General features: G+C 44.4%; 1 protein-coding gene and 1 non-coding gene across 2 annotated transcripts in view; both read left to right on the plus strand.

The window, feature by feature from the left end:
- The window catches only part of HSD17B2 (hydroxysteroid 17-beta dehydrogenase 2), an 89,915-nt gene that overhangs the window by 10,756 nt on the left and 64,197 nt on the right, over window positions 1-14,962 (plus strand). The gene's annotated exons all lie outside the window — the stretch shown is intronic.
- On the plus strand, window positions 9,325-9,428 carry LOC139177438 (U6 spliceosomal RNA). Its single transcript, XR_011561878.1, has one exon. It is a non-coding gene; the product is annotated as a U6 spliceosomal RNA (small nuclear RNA).

A 14,962-nucleotide genomic window follows, 5' to 3' on the forward strand; every position in this document is an offset into this window, starting at 1 on the left:
ACTGCAACACCTTGATGGCATCATCCTTTAGGGTTTTGAATTTGAATTTCAGTTTCACTGGAATTCTGTCACATCCACTAGCTTTATTAACAGCAGTGCTTCCTAAGGTCCTCTTGACTTCACTCTCCAGAATGTCTGGCTGTGGGTGACTGAGTGCACCATCATAGTAATCCAGTTCATAACTCCTTAAAGAATCATGACTTGGAACAGCTTTTGCTTCAGGTTGGCTTCTACTGTCAATCAGTACACATTTTAGGGTTGGGGGGGGTACATAAAGAAATGTGGCAGTGTACCTCAAAACCATAAATGTTATTCTTTTACCTGATAATTCAAGATTTGGACATTTCTCTTAAAGAAATAATCTGAAATGTGAGAAAAACGGAAGATGCAAACCAAACCAGTACATTTACAAAGTTATTTAAAATTGTGAACTATCAAAAGCCATCAAAATGGTGACAACATTGTAAAATTAGAAAGAAAGCAACAAATGTCATTAAAATGAAGAAAAAAACAAAATGGTGACAAATGATTGGTATAGTCTCCGGATGTAAAAAGAGATTTTGAAAAACTCCTGTAAAATGACCTGACAACTGTCTAGAACATGGAAACTGAACTAAGGGAAAGCACCCAGGGGATCCTGGTGTTTGGCTAAGACTATATCCATGTCACACGAACATGAAAAGCACTAGAAGGAAATAGTATGTGAATGGTTGGATCAGAGTACTTAGATTTGTTTTTCCCTCAGAATTTGTCTAATGTAGTTATATTACTTATGTAACCGTGGACTTTAAATGTATTCATAATCTAAAAGTTGAGAATCATGTTTTATTTGGTGGAAATTTTTAGGGCCTCAAGCCAAGCCTCTCAAGCTTTTACTTTAGACAGCATCTCAAGTAACCCTGAGAAAATCGCTCGGAGGAGGTGAGGAGAGGGGCCAAGGTTATCCAGAACTTTTGAAACAAAGGGCAGGTAGTCTGAACCTCAGAAGGTTATTGTTAAATAAAGAAGATCAAATATTCTAAGTTAAGGAATTTGGGGCTTTTCTCTGTATGGGAAGATGAGGGCTCACTAAGATCATTCCTTTCATATGCGCCTCGGCTTCCTGGGTCCCGTGTTTTCACATCCTGAGCTTCCTTTCCTCAGGGCTCACTGCAGGGAGTGGCTGCAGTCTGATGGCTGCTAGGTGGCAGATATTCTTTTCCTTCCTGAGTGCCCTTAGGGTTCACCACCTTACTTTGAAGGGTTGCAATCCTTGATGACTGTGATATTCTTGTTTACGGATATAGCAGGAAATATTCCATTTCTCATAACAAAACCATTTAACAAAGAGATCATATTCCCTTGTTGCTGAATTGGGGCTTGGCCCACTACAGTGGACCAAGTGTCTACTTAATTATGGACCCAAGTGTAAGATAATTACAAGTTCAAAAAATCTTTTCCCTTGAATCCCTTATTTCACTTTGTTAAAATAAAGGGCTTTTGTCTCCAAGACATATAATTATAGCACTTAGGGCATTCAAACCTACGTTTGTCTTCAAGGCCCAAAGGCTTATGGCAGTCAGTCAATTTTCTTAAATGGCTGTGAGATTACTGAAGAGCCCAGCCACCCTGCAACAGCGTGTCAAGCACCATGGAGGCAAAAGAGGGTTGAAGTCTGACAGGCTTGGGTTGGAACCTTGCGTGCACACTGCCTCAGGGTAGGTTCTCCAGGGGCAGGGACTGAGGCGATTTGTGTGAAAGGAATTTATTGGAAAGGTTTATAGGTTAAGGGTGATAGGTCGTGGAGGAGGGAAGATGAACAGGGAAGGGGAGGAGGCCAAGCCCCGATTCAGCAACAAGGGAAGTGCGTTTGGCTCCAGTATTAGCTCAGTAGCCCGGGGCAGATCAGGAGGTCCGGGTGTCACAGGAGAGAGCTGTCTGCCTTGCGGGCCAGGGGATACCCTCATACCTGTCAATCATTACTCAAGGGCTGTCACCCCCACCCCCTTTGGCAAGAGGAGGAGAGGCTGAAACTCCAGCTGGCTCTCCCTGCTGTGTTTGTGCTTAGTCGATCAGTCGTGTCTGCGACCCCTTGGACTGGAGCCCGCCAGGCTCCTCTGTCCATGGGGATTCTCCAGGCAAGAATACTGGTGTGGGTTGCCATGCCCTCCTCCAAGGGGATCTTCCCAACCCAGGGACTAAACCCAGGTTTCCTGCATTGCAGGTGGATTCTTTACTGTCTGAGCCACCAGGGAAGCCCTCTGGCTTTCCGTGGCCACTGCCTAAAAGGACTCCAGCATTCTGGGCAGCCGGTGGACAAGGTCACAGGTTCTGCTTGCTGGGAGTGAAGTGAGCTATGGATGAGAGCCCCTCCAGATGGTCAAGGCACATATACACCTCCGTGTGCAAAATAGAGAGCTGGGGGGAAGCTGCTGTGTACCACGGGGGACTCAGCTCAGCGCTTTGTGATGACCTAGAGGAGTGGGAAGGGGTTTCCCGGGGTGGGGGTGCTCAAATGGTGAAGACTCTGTCTGTAGTGTGGGAGACCTGGGTATGATCCCTGGGTTGGGAAGGCCCCATGGAGGAACGAAATAGAGGGGTGGGATTGGGGTGAAGTGGAAGAGAGGCCAAAGAGGGAGGGGATACCTGTGTGTGCTGTGTGCTAAGTGCTTCAGTCGCGTCCGACCCTTTGAGACCCCTATGGACTGTAGCCCGCCAGGCTCCTCTGTCCATGGAATTCTCCAGGCAAGAATACTGGAGTGGGTGGCCACGCCCTTCTCCAAGGGATCTTCCCCATTCAGGGACTGAACGCATGTCTCCTGCATTGGCAGGCGGGTTCTTTACCATTAACGCCACCTGGGAAGCCCTGGATATATGTATGCATAAAGATCCCCTGGGGGAGGGAATGGCAACCCACTCCAGTGTTCTTTCCTGGAGAATCCCATGGACAGAGGAGCCTGGAGGGCTACAGTCCACGAGGTCAAAAAGAGTGGTACATGACCGAAGTGACTTAGCAGGCGCACGTAGTTAATTTACGTCATTGTACAGCAGAAATTAACACAATACTGTAAAGCAAGTATACTCCAATTAAAACAATTTTTTAAAATGGTCAAGGATCTGGGGCAGCCTGATATCTGCTAGATACCTCTTACTAGCAGTGTGATCTTTCAAAGTACTGTTTTCTCCTCTGTAAACTGGAAATGATACACACACACACACACACACACACTCACACTCACAGTTATAGATGGAGCTAGTGGATGAGAAAGAGGAGGGGGAAGGGAGGGAGAGAGGCGATTTTGTCTGCTGACGTGGCGACGGGTGAGGTTAGGTAGGATAAAAAGAGAACTAAAAGGAAAAACAATGGCCAACAAAGAAATGGAGGGTGCCTCCAGAAGGATTCCCAGAGTGGCATGAAGCCCAGGGTTGGGTGTGGGAGGGAGCTCATTAGGATCTGAAAAAGTTACTTTCTACAAGGACGATAAGGTCTTCCAGGCAACTGGTTAATCAGCCATGACACACACAGCCAGCACTTATTAAAACTTGTTGAGTTGGATATTTTTTTTTAATTTCATAATTTTTAATTGGAATTTTCAAAAGTAGGTACAGTGGAAGAGAGATCAGGGAAGGGAAGAAGAATATGTTTAATGTGGAAGTCTTTATCTTACGCCCCAAACAGAGTCCTAGGTGGATGGTCACCCCTTTCTAGGACTTACTAAACAGCCCAATTTGTGTTCTAAAATGGAATACTGTTGGCCTCAGCTTGGGATTTAGCTTCCTTAAAATTTTTTTTCTGGTGGCTGTGGTGGGGAGGGTGGGGGGCATATAACACGTGGCTTGTGGGGGATCTTACCTCCCTGTCCAGGAATTGAACCTGCATCCTCAGAAGTGAAGGTCAGGAGTCCTAACTACTGGACCACCAGGGAATTCTCTGGTCTCCTTTAAACTTAACATTCGGTTCAGTTCAGTTCAGTCACTCCGTTGTGTCCGACTGTTTGCAACCTCGTGAACTGCAGCACACCAACCTCCCTGTCCATCACCAACTCCCGGAGTTCACTCAAACTCACGTCCATTGAGTCAGTGATGCCATCCAGCCATCTCATCCTCCCCTTCTCCTCCTGCTCCCAATCCCTCCCAGCACCAGGGTCTTTTCCAATGAGTCAACTCTTCACATGAGGTGGCCAAAGTACTGGAGTTTCAGCTTCAGCATCATTCCTTCCAAAGAACACCCAGGACTGATTACCTTTAGGATGGACTGGTTGGATCTCCTGGCAGTCCAAGGGACTCTCAAGAGTCTTCTCCAACACCACAGTTCAAAAGCATCAATTTTTCGGCGCTCAGCTTTCTTCACAGTCCAACTCTCACATCCATATATGACTACTGGAAAAACCATAGCCTTGACTAGATGGACCTTTGTTGGCAAAGTAATGTCTCTGCTTTTGAAAATGCTATCTAGGTTGGTCATAACTTTCCTTCCAAGGAGTAAACGTCTTTTAATTTCATGGCTGCAGTCACCATCTGCAGTGATTTTGGGACCCAAAAAAATAAAGTCTGACACTGTTTCCACTGTTTCTCCATCTATTTTCCATGAAGTGATGGGCCCAGATGCTGTGATCTTAGTTTTCTGAATGTTGAGCTTTAAGCCAACTTTTTCACTCTCCTCTTTCACTTTCATCAAGAGACTTTTTAGTTCCTCTTCACTTTCTGCCATAAGGGTGGTGTCATCTGCATATCTGAGGTCATTGATATTTCTCCCGGCAATCTTGATTCCAGCTTGTGCTTCTTCCAGCCCAGCGTTTCTCATGATGTACTCTGCATATAAGTTAAATAAGCAGGGTGACAATATACAGCCTTGATGTACTCCTTTTCCTATTTGGGACCAGTCTGTTGTTCCATGTCCAGTTCTAACTGTTGCTTCCTGACCTGCATATAGGTTTCTCAAGAGGCAGGTCAGGTGGTCTGGTATTCCCATCTCTTTCAGAATTTTCCACAGTTTATTGTGATCCACACAGTCAAAGGCTTTGGCATAGTCAATAAAGCAGAAATAGATGTTTTTTTGGAACTCTCTTGCTTTTTTGATGATCCAGCGGATGTTGGCAATCTGATCTCTGGTTCTTCTGCCTTTACTAAAACCAGCTGGAACATCTGGAAGTTCACGGTTCATGTATTGCTGAAGCCTGGCTTGGAGAATTTTGAGCATTACTTTACTAGCATGTGAGATGCGTGCAATTGTGTGGTAGTTTGAGCATTTTTTGGCATTGCCTTTCTTTGGGATTGGAATGAAAACTGATCTTTTCCAGTCCTGTGGCCACTGCTGAGTTTTCCAAATTTGCTGGCATATTGAGTACAGCACTTTCACAGCATCATCTTTCAGGATTTGAAATAGCTCAACTGGAATTCCATCACCTCCACTAGCTGTGTTCATAGTGATGCTTTCTAAGGCCCACCTGACTTCACATTCCAGGATGTCTGGCTCTAGGTCAGTGATCACACCATCGTGATTATCTGGGTTGTGAAGATCTTTTTTGTACAGTTCTTCTGTGTATTCTTGCCACTTCTTAATATCTTCTGCTTCTGTTAGGTCCATACCATTTCTGTCCTTTATCGAGCCCATCTTTGCATGAAAGATGGTATCCCTTGGTATCTCTAATTTTCTTGAACAGATCTCTAGTCTTTCCCATTCTGTTTTTTTCCTCTATTTCTTTGCATTGATCACAGAGGAAGGCTTTCTTATCTCTTCTTGCTATTTTTTGGAACTTTGCATTCAGATGCTTATATCTTTCCTTTTCTCCTTTGCTTTTCACTTCTCTTCTTTTCACAGCTATTTGTAAGGCCTCCTCAGACAGCCACTTTGCTTTTTTGCATTTCTTTTCCATGGGGATGGTCTTGCTCCCTGTCTCCTGTACAATGTCAGGAACCTCCGTCCATAGTTCATCAGGCACTCTATCAGATCTAGGCCCTTAAATCTATTTCTCACTTCCACTGTATAATCATAAGGGATTTGATTTAGGTCATACCTGAATGGTCTAGTGGTTTTCCCTACTTTCTCAATTTAAGTCTGAATTTGGCAATAAGGAGTTCATGATCTGAGCCACAGTCAGCTCCTGGTCTTGTTTTTGCTGACTGTATAGAGCTTCTCCATCTTTGCCTGCAAAGAATATGATCAATCTGATTTTGGTGTTGACCATCTGGTGATGTCCATGTGTAGAGTCTTCTCTTGTGTTGTTGGAAGAGGGTGTTTGCTATGACCAGTGCGTTCTCTTGGCAAAACACTATTAGCCTTTGCCCTGCTTCATTCTGTACTCCAAGGCCAAATTTGCCTGTTACTCCAGGTGTTTCTTGACTTCCTACTTTTGCATTCCAGTCCCCTATAATGAAAAGGACATCTTTTGTGGGTGTTATTTCCAAAAGGTCTTGTAGGTCTTCATAGAACCGTTCAACCTCAGCTTCTTCAGTGTTACTGGTTGGGGCATGGACTTGGATTACTGTGATATTGAATGGTTTGCCTTGGAAACAGAGATCATTCTGTCGTTTTTGAGATCGCATCCAAGTACTGCATTTTGGACTCTTTTGTTGACCATGATTGCTACTCCATGTCTTTAACGTTAGTCTGCTGAAATGGATAAACATTGATAGTGGGTGGTGGTGGTTTAATCGCTACATCTGACTCTTGAGACCTCATGGACTGTAGCACACCAGGCTCTTCTGCTCGTGGGATTTCCCAGGCAAGAGTAACATGGGAACGTACATTACCTTATATAAAATAGAGAGCCAATAGGAATTTGCTGTATGTCTCAAGAAACTTAAACAGGGGCTCTGTATCAACCTAGAAGGTTAGGATGGGGAGGGAGATGGGAGGGAGGTTCAAAAGGGGGGTGGATATATGTATACCTATGGCTGATTCATATTGAGGTTTGACAGAAACAACAAAATTCTGTAAAGCAATTATCCTTTAATTAAAAAAAAGAATACTGGAGTGAGTTGCCATTTCCTTTTCTAGGCTGACAGTGGACTAGGGACTAAAGGAAATAACATCTCTGCACTCAGAGCTCTACATACTCTTTATATTTGATTCCCACAGCCTTAGTAACTAACATCTTATGAATGAGGAAATTATGTGTCCAAAGTCCTTGGAATATTAAGCAACATCAGTTCAGTTCAGTTCAGTCACTGAGTCGTGTCCAACTCTTTGTGACCCCATGGACTGCAGCACGCCAGGCCTCCCTGTCCATCACCAATTCCTGGAGTTTACTCAAACTCATGTGCATTGAGTCAGTGATGCCATCCAACCATCTCATCGTCTGTCATCCCCTTCTCCCACCTTCAATCTTTCCCAGCATCAGGGTCTTTTCAAATGAGTCAGTTGTTCACATCAGGTGGCCAAAGTATTGGAGTTTCAGCTTCAGCATCAGTCCTTCCAATGAATATTCAGGACTGACTTCCTTTAGGATGGACTGGTTGGATCTCCTGGCAGTCCAAGGGACTCTCAAGAGTCTTCTCCAACACCACAGTTCAAAAGCATCAATTCTTTGGTGCTCAGCTTTCTTTATAGTTCAATTCTCACATCCATACATGACTACTGGAAAAACTATAGCTTTGACTAGATGGACTTTTGTTTGCAAAGTAATATCTCTGCTTTTTAATATGCTGTCTAGGTTGGTCATAACTTTTCTTCTAAGAAGTAAGCATCTTATGAGACTAAACCCAGCTCAGCCCCATCTGCCACCCAAAGCCTTGCTCTTTAACAGCTGTCATTTTCAGTGCCATAGCTACAGTTACCGGTCAGCTATAAATGTTTCCAGAATATAAAATGTGTCCATTCATCGGCAAGTAAGTGTTGAACATCTTTTATGGGCACAAGACCCTGCTTGACATGAAACGTGGTAATTGACTAGATGTAGGATATGCTCATGAGAGAAGATAAAATGAAAGGTACCACAGATGGGAATAAGGATGCCTGAAAAGGGTGATAATGGAGAGACGCCATATGGTGAATCTGACTTCAGGTTTGAGTTTGAGGGCAGTGAGGGGGCCGTTGGAAATTCAGACCTAGATCTTGATTAGGTTTGGAGAAGGAGGATGGAGAAAGAGAAACACAAGCAACATAGCGCGGTTAGTGCTTCAAGGGAAGAGGTAATTGGTATATATTGTAAGGAATCAATACAGTCCTCAGTGAGTCTATAATTTAGCCAGTCTATCAGATTGTTTTTAATGAACACATAACCTCTTTGATCATTCATTTTAAGCTTAACCTTAGCCCTCTAACAAAGAAGGCAATGGCACCCCACTTCAGTACTCTTGCCTGGAAAATACATGGGCGGAGGAGCCTGGTAGACTGCAGTCCACGGGGTCGCTGAGAGTCGGACATGACTGAGCGACTTCACTTTCACTTTTTACTTTCGTGCATTGGAGAAGGAAATGGCAACCCACTCCAGTGTTCTTGCCTGGAGAATCCCAGGGACGGTGGAGCCTGGAGGGCTGCTGTCTATGGGGTCGCACAGAGGCGGATATGGCTGAAGCGACTTAGCAGGAGCAGCAGCAGTAGCCCTCTACAGAGAGACATAAAAAAGGTATTGCTAAAACTTGGGTAATTTTGTAAAATTTGAATGGGGACTTTATTAGGCATTCTAGATGGCGTGTTGAGGTTGGTGGATATACTCATGGAATGAAGTTCCCCCAAATGTGTTGTAAGCTGATGGCAGAGACCAGATCTCTTTTATGACCAAGTGCCTTCTCTGTCTCTGAGCACATTAGACCCATCTCAGTGTTCATGAGTGAGAGAGCCATTAGTGAATGAACCAAGCTGTTGAAATGTCCTCCCCTTGTCGTGGTCATTGGTTGGACACAATGGGTTTGTCCCCATAGACTCACTTGCTTAAGGACTTATCTCTGCTGGTTCTTTTTGCTGAGGTCACCCGTGTAGAAAGGTCAGAGTGACATGGCCTGCGGCGGGCCCATTGTTCTGTAATGTCATTCTTGGCTTGCTCTGGACAAGGCTTTGTGATGACTTGGTTCGAAGCCTGCTCCTGGTCACCTGGGATGCAGCATGAACAGAACACCCTCTGGTTCATACCCCAGCTGCTGAGGCTGCTCTCCCAAGTGTTACTGGTATCCTCCTTGTCCCCTGAGCATGACTTCCACGCCAGCACTGCCGACTGTTTTCCTTCTTGACACGGCCTCTTTGCCTTCCAGAACACTACATGTCCATGCTTCTCCCCTACTGCTCTGTCCTCTGACTCCTCCCTGTCCTTCCTCTTACCCCCTCCCACTTAGGTGGCCTTTGTCCTTAGCCCTCTTCAGAAGGATTCCTGGTCCAAACAAGTTCATCTCAAAAAAGCCATTGAAGTGCTCGCTTCAGTAGCACATATACTAAAATTGGAATGACACAGATTGGCTTGGCCCTGGGGCAAGGATAACACACAAAAATACATGAAGTGTTCCATACTTTTCATGTAGTGGTATGGCAAAAACTAGCACAACAATGTAAAGCAATTACACTCCTATTAAAAAAATTAAAAAAAAAAAATCCATCCAAGATTATCCTTGCTTACTGCCTTGAAGACATAGCTGCCTTGTCCATTTGTTTTTCAGTCTGTGAACCTTGATTACCCCATGCATTTTGGTGTCCCCTGTTTATGCTCCTAACGATGAACCCTTTCCAGATACTGTTCTTTTGCATCATCCCCTACCCTCCAGTGCTGGAACCTCAGAGTTGGTGATTAGATGAGATCATAGGATGTCAACAAATACGTGTTAGGACACAGTGTGGGCAGAGGTTCTGAATCAAGGTCAGGGACATCAGGTTAATGGGTAGATGGTTCAGATTGTTCTGTCGCACTGAACAAAATGGAGGAAAACGGACACCTGGGGGTAACACAAGTCAGTGAATCCAGGTGCCAATGAGGATAAGACAGGGCTAGACAAGCAGGAAGCAGGAAGGAGTCTGGGGCAGACATGGAGTGGAATGGAGGAACATGTCTGGCTTGGATGATCCAGGGACGCTTGCATCCATTCCACCCACCATTGTCACAGAGGGGCGTCTCCTCTTCAACATAGAATTTACCATGCACAGCATGTGCTCCCCGACCCCCACTTCCACTCCCTTGCCCACTGGTATGCTTTATGAGTTCCTTCCTCTGTGCTCAGATTTTCCATCTCCCATGGATTTCATGCCATAAACAGGACATTGAAAAGATACATGTCCGCTGAAAAACAATTCTAAAATGCAAAAACAGAAGCTGCTAGGGACCTGTGTGGAATGCTCTTTGTGTGCAGAGGACTCAAGGCTCAGGGACTGCACTGGATGGATCTTAATTTGAAACAGTCAGCGCCCAGCATGGTCTTAGGTTGAGTGAAACCCCAATTTCGTCTTTATGGGTCAAAGGCTTAGATAGGGCAATTGAAACACTGGGAAAGGATCTGGGTTTCATTGAATCCTGTTTTGAAAAAATAATTTTATCTAATTGTATTTTTGGCTGTGCTGGATCTCCGTTGCCCCATGGGCTATTATCTAGCTGCAACAAGCAGGGGCTACTCTTGTTGCAGTGCGTGGGGTTCTCACTCTAGTGGCTTCTCTTGTTACAGACACGGACTCTGGGGCGTGTGGGCTTCAACAGTTGCAGCATATGGGTTTCAGTAGTTGTGGCTCCTGGGCTCTAGAGCACAGGCTCAGTGGTTGCGGTGCACAGACTTAGTTAAGCCGCAGCCTGTGGGATCTTCCTGGACCAGGGATTGAACGTGTGTCTCCTGCATTTCCAGGCGGATTCTTTGCCACTGAGCCACCAGGGAAGCCCTGAGTCCTATTTTCTATAAACACTTACATTTACTGAGGTCCTGTAGCCTAGAAAGTCAAACCAAACCTGGGCATCATTAAGAAGAAGAACAGAAACAAAACCAAAACTCTGTTCCTCTTTTGAAACAACACAGGTACATCTAAGTGCAGGTCTGGTCACTGTCATTCAGGGTGAATAGTAGCGTGTAGTGGTTAAGCCCACATACATAGAACAATGACTGATGCATGTACTAACTCCTGCCTTGCCACTTATTAGTTTTTTGACCTAGGGCAAATTAATCTACCTGCCAGAACCTCAGTTTCTTTATCTGTTAAATGGAGATAATCATATACTGATCTCTCTGGGACTGCTGCCAGGATGAAATGAGATAATACACATAAAGGGCCATCTGTAGGTGGTAACTGTACTTCTATCCAATGCTAGTCATTGCATATATAATTTTTATAATGAGCCAAAATACGCCTCCTTGGAACATCCATCAGTGCACTTAGTTCTGCCTTTGGAAGTCACATAATCTGATTAAACCACTCTTTTGCATGGTAGCCCTTGAAAAATGTGAAGACTGTGTCATATCATAGCCAAATCTGCTTTGAACTAAATCTTCTGATTCATTTTACCTTTCCCTACCATGGCCTGGTTTCCAGAACTCTCACCATTCTATTAAGTTTCCTCTGGACGCTTTCCAATTACTTGACATTCCTTTGAGATGTTGACTCAGATTTAACATCATGTGCCATCTTGGTATTAGCAATACAAACCAACCTGGAATTAATGAAATAAAATTAAATCAGTATACACGCAAAGTTCTTCCTTGGATGCTGTTGTTTTGTTTGGTGGGGTCAATTCATAAGTCCCTTTCTAATATTCCCAGCTGAGTTCTGAACTCATAGAGATAGGCAAGTGGAAATCAAGATGTCAGTTTTATTACTGATATAAGTCTTGAAGAAGGTATCTTAGTTGTGTAGTAATAATGGTGCATTGGAAAAGACCCTGATGCTGGGAAAGACTGAGGGAAGGAGAAGAAGGGGGTGACAGAGGATGAGATGGTTGGATGGCATTATCAACCCAATGGACATGAGTTTGAGCAAACTCGAGGAGATAGTGAAGGACAGGGAAGCCTAGAGTGCTGTAGTTCATGGGGTCACAAAGAGTCGGACACGACTTAGTGACTGAACAACAACAAATGGTGCATTCAGTCAAGGCAGGGTTGAGAAGACTCAAGCCTTGCCCCTGAAGTAGGGCTTGGGTTGGACAGCTAGGCTATCATAGCCCAATAGCACAGGGGTTTTTCAGGCTGGGAGATGCTGAGAAAGAGAGAAGCGCTTCCAGGTGATACTCTGGCCTCTTGGTTTTTCTCCTCTGCTTCTCAGTCCTGATCATTTTCTTTGAACTGTCCTTTTGGTTCTTCTGCTAGAGAGAGAAGAGACCTTGCACCCATTGAAACAGCCTCCAAAGTTCTTTCTGTCAAAATCACCAACCAGATGCTTTGCTCCACCTCCCAAGGGGAAGGAAGGAGTGGGAGACAGAACAGGGCTAGTGTCACACTAATAGATATCCCTCTATACTGAAGGAAGCATGTGCAGTGCAGAAGAAGGGTTCCCAACCTCATATTAGGCTCAGAAAACCAGCTCTCTGGATGGAGAGTGCTGTATCCAAACTGTGGCTTGTATGATAGAGGTCCAGGCAGGTGTGACTACAGACTCAAACAGGGTCCATGGTGGGCTGTTTTCCCACAACCTGTCCCCCACACCCATTCCATCACACACACACAAACATATATACAAAGATGTACTCTTCAGATGCACAATATCTAAAAGAAGGTATTAGACTACTCACTAGCTCTGGGCCCTTGAACAAGCTGCTTCACCTGTCTGAGGTTAATTATCTTTATGTAGAATGAGGGAGCCATAATGGTGTGTCTTCACAGTTCATGTTTGCAATTACCACTCATCAACTGCCTCCTGAGCACACTTGACATACAATGGGGAGCGAAGACAGACAGGGTCTCTGCCCTCATGAGGCTTAGTTCCAGTGGAGAAGAACACAGCACAAACCAATAAAGAGATAAGATAATCGCAGCCCAGCAAGGATTTGGTGGCATGAAGAGTGACCCTTCCTTCACTGCTGAAGACCACTCTGTACCGGAGGCTATCTTTGTGTTAGGAACTGTGACAGGCACTGTGATTAGCATTTTCCTAATTTAATTTTCACAAATACCTTATAAATAATTTTTAAATATATGAAAAGCTTTAAATATATAAAAGTAGGGTGAATATATGCAACAAGCCCAATACCCATGTTCTAAAATCATAATCGAGACATTGATAGATAATGCCTATTATTAATCCCACTCAAAGATGTAGAAATTGAGGCTTTCAAGAGATTATACAATTAACATCATATAACGTAAAAGAAGTAAGTGGCAGTGCTGGAATTTAAATGCAATGTTCTCTCTCTTTGGCTTCCAAGGTGGCTCAGACGGTAAAGAATCTGCCCATAGGGAAGGAGACACTGGATCGATTCCTGGTTTGGAAAGATTCCCTGGAGAAGGGCATGGTAACCCACTCCAGTATTCTTACCTGGAGAAGTCCATGGACAGAGGAGCCTGGTGGGCTACAGTCCATGGGGTCACAAAAGAGTCAGACATTATGACTGACCAAGCGCGTGCGTGCACACACACACGTTATATTGAATAAACTTATAGTGTTGTGAGGGGACCAATAAGAAGGAAGATGTTACAAGACAACATAACATGTGAGAATTCAGAGAAGTGAAAAGAAATAAGGGGAAATAAGACCACTTAGGAGGCCAAGGCAGTGGCCAGGAGTTTGGAGAGCAAGCAGCTGATTGGAGGGGCACAATGATGGGAGAACCAGAGCACTTTCCAGCTCATTGGGTCTAGCTGATAAAGAGGAGAGACCCGCTACACGTTAGACTTCTCCTACTATAACCCTCATCAAAGCTCTCTGCACTTTCTTTTGATCATCTGTCTTGCCAGATGGACTGCGAATTCCATGAGGGCAGACAGTCTGTAAAGCACGGTGCCCACAACAGGTTCAAGGAGTGACTTCATGAACAAGAATGAATGTAGACAATTCATTCTGAAGCTCCAAGAATGATTCTTCCTACTAAAAGAAACAACAGATTTTGAGAAGCTGAGGGAAAGAGCTGACTTTGAAGAAAAGATAGAGCCTTTTCTTTAGGACACTTTCAATTTGCGGTGTCAAGGCTGTATTCAGGTAGAGTGTCCAGATGGATTGCAAAATCAAGTTAAGCTAGTATTCCACAAAGGTAGGTTAAATAAAGCTTGGAAAGCTAAAACAATGCCTGAGCAATGAGTGTAGAGATTAGGACAAGGAACTGGGAACTTGGAGGAACAGTGGAGGCTACCCAAATCTATAGGATAGGAGGCAGAAGGTAGACCTGAAGGGTGCAGGGTACCAAGGAAGAAGAAAGCTCCAAGGAGGAGAGTTTTAAATAACATCAAACATGGAGGACAGATTGAATGAGATGACAGGATACCTCTGGATTCTATGCTTTGGGGAAACTGATGAGAATGATTTCAGGAAAGGGTATGAAGGAGACGGTTGGGCAACTTTGAAGTTTTGAGAACAAGGGTGGGACAAGGAAGAAGCAAGATGGGAGATCAGGCCTAGGGAATAGTAAGATCAAACAAAGAAATCTGGGTGATGGGAAAATTGTGGGGAGCACTCTTGGAGGCTCAGGAGACATTGACAGTTCCAAAAGGTTGTGGTAACTGATGAAGTGGGAGGCTGTTGCCGGAGGATGAACAAGAAGTAGAATCAGTCACTGTCTCAGCTTTCATTCAGTTTACTATTTCAATTTACTTATGTGGTGAATCTTTAGCAGTTTGTGGTCCAATTATGCTTACAGGGTACTTACGAGAATACAATGATATAAGGCATGCCCAGTGCTCAGTACTGTACCCAGCTGCCTAGTACAGAGTCGGTGAATGCTACTGCAGGAAACTAGGAAGACAGAAGACTATTGATCAGTCAGAGAAAGCCTCATGTTGGAAGGAATACCAGCTATTTTTCTGGGCTGGAACAGGTGGTCTCCACATTGGACTCTTATCTCTCCATTCCTGCCGAGATAAATTGAATCTCTCTTGTTTATGCTTCTGTCATCACATTTATCTACCTTGCTGAGTGTTTGTTTAATGTCCTCTT

This window comes from Bos indicus, chromosome 18 (genome assembly GCF_029378745.1).
Source record: "Bos indicus isolate NIAB-ARS_2022 breed Sahiwal x Tharparkar chromosome 18, NIAB-ARS_B.indTharparkar_mat_pri_1.0, whole genome shotgun sequence".
NCBI lineage: Eukaryota > Metazoa > Chordata > Mammalia > Artiodactyla > Bovidae > Bos > Bos indicus.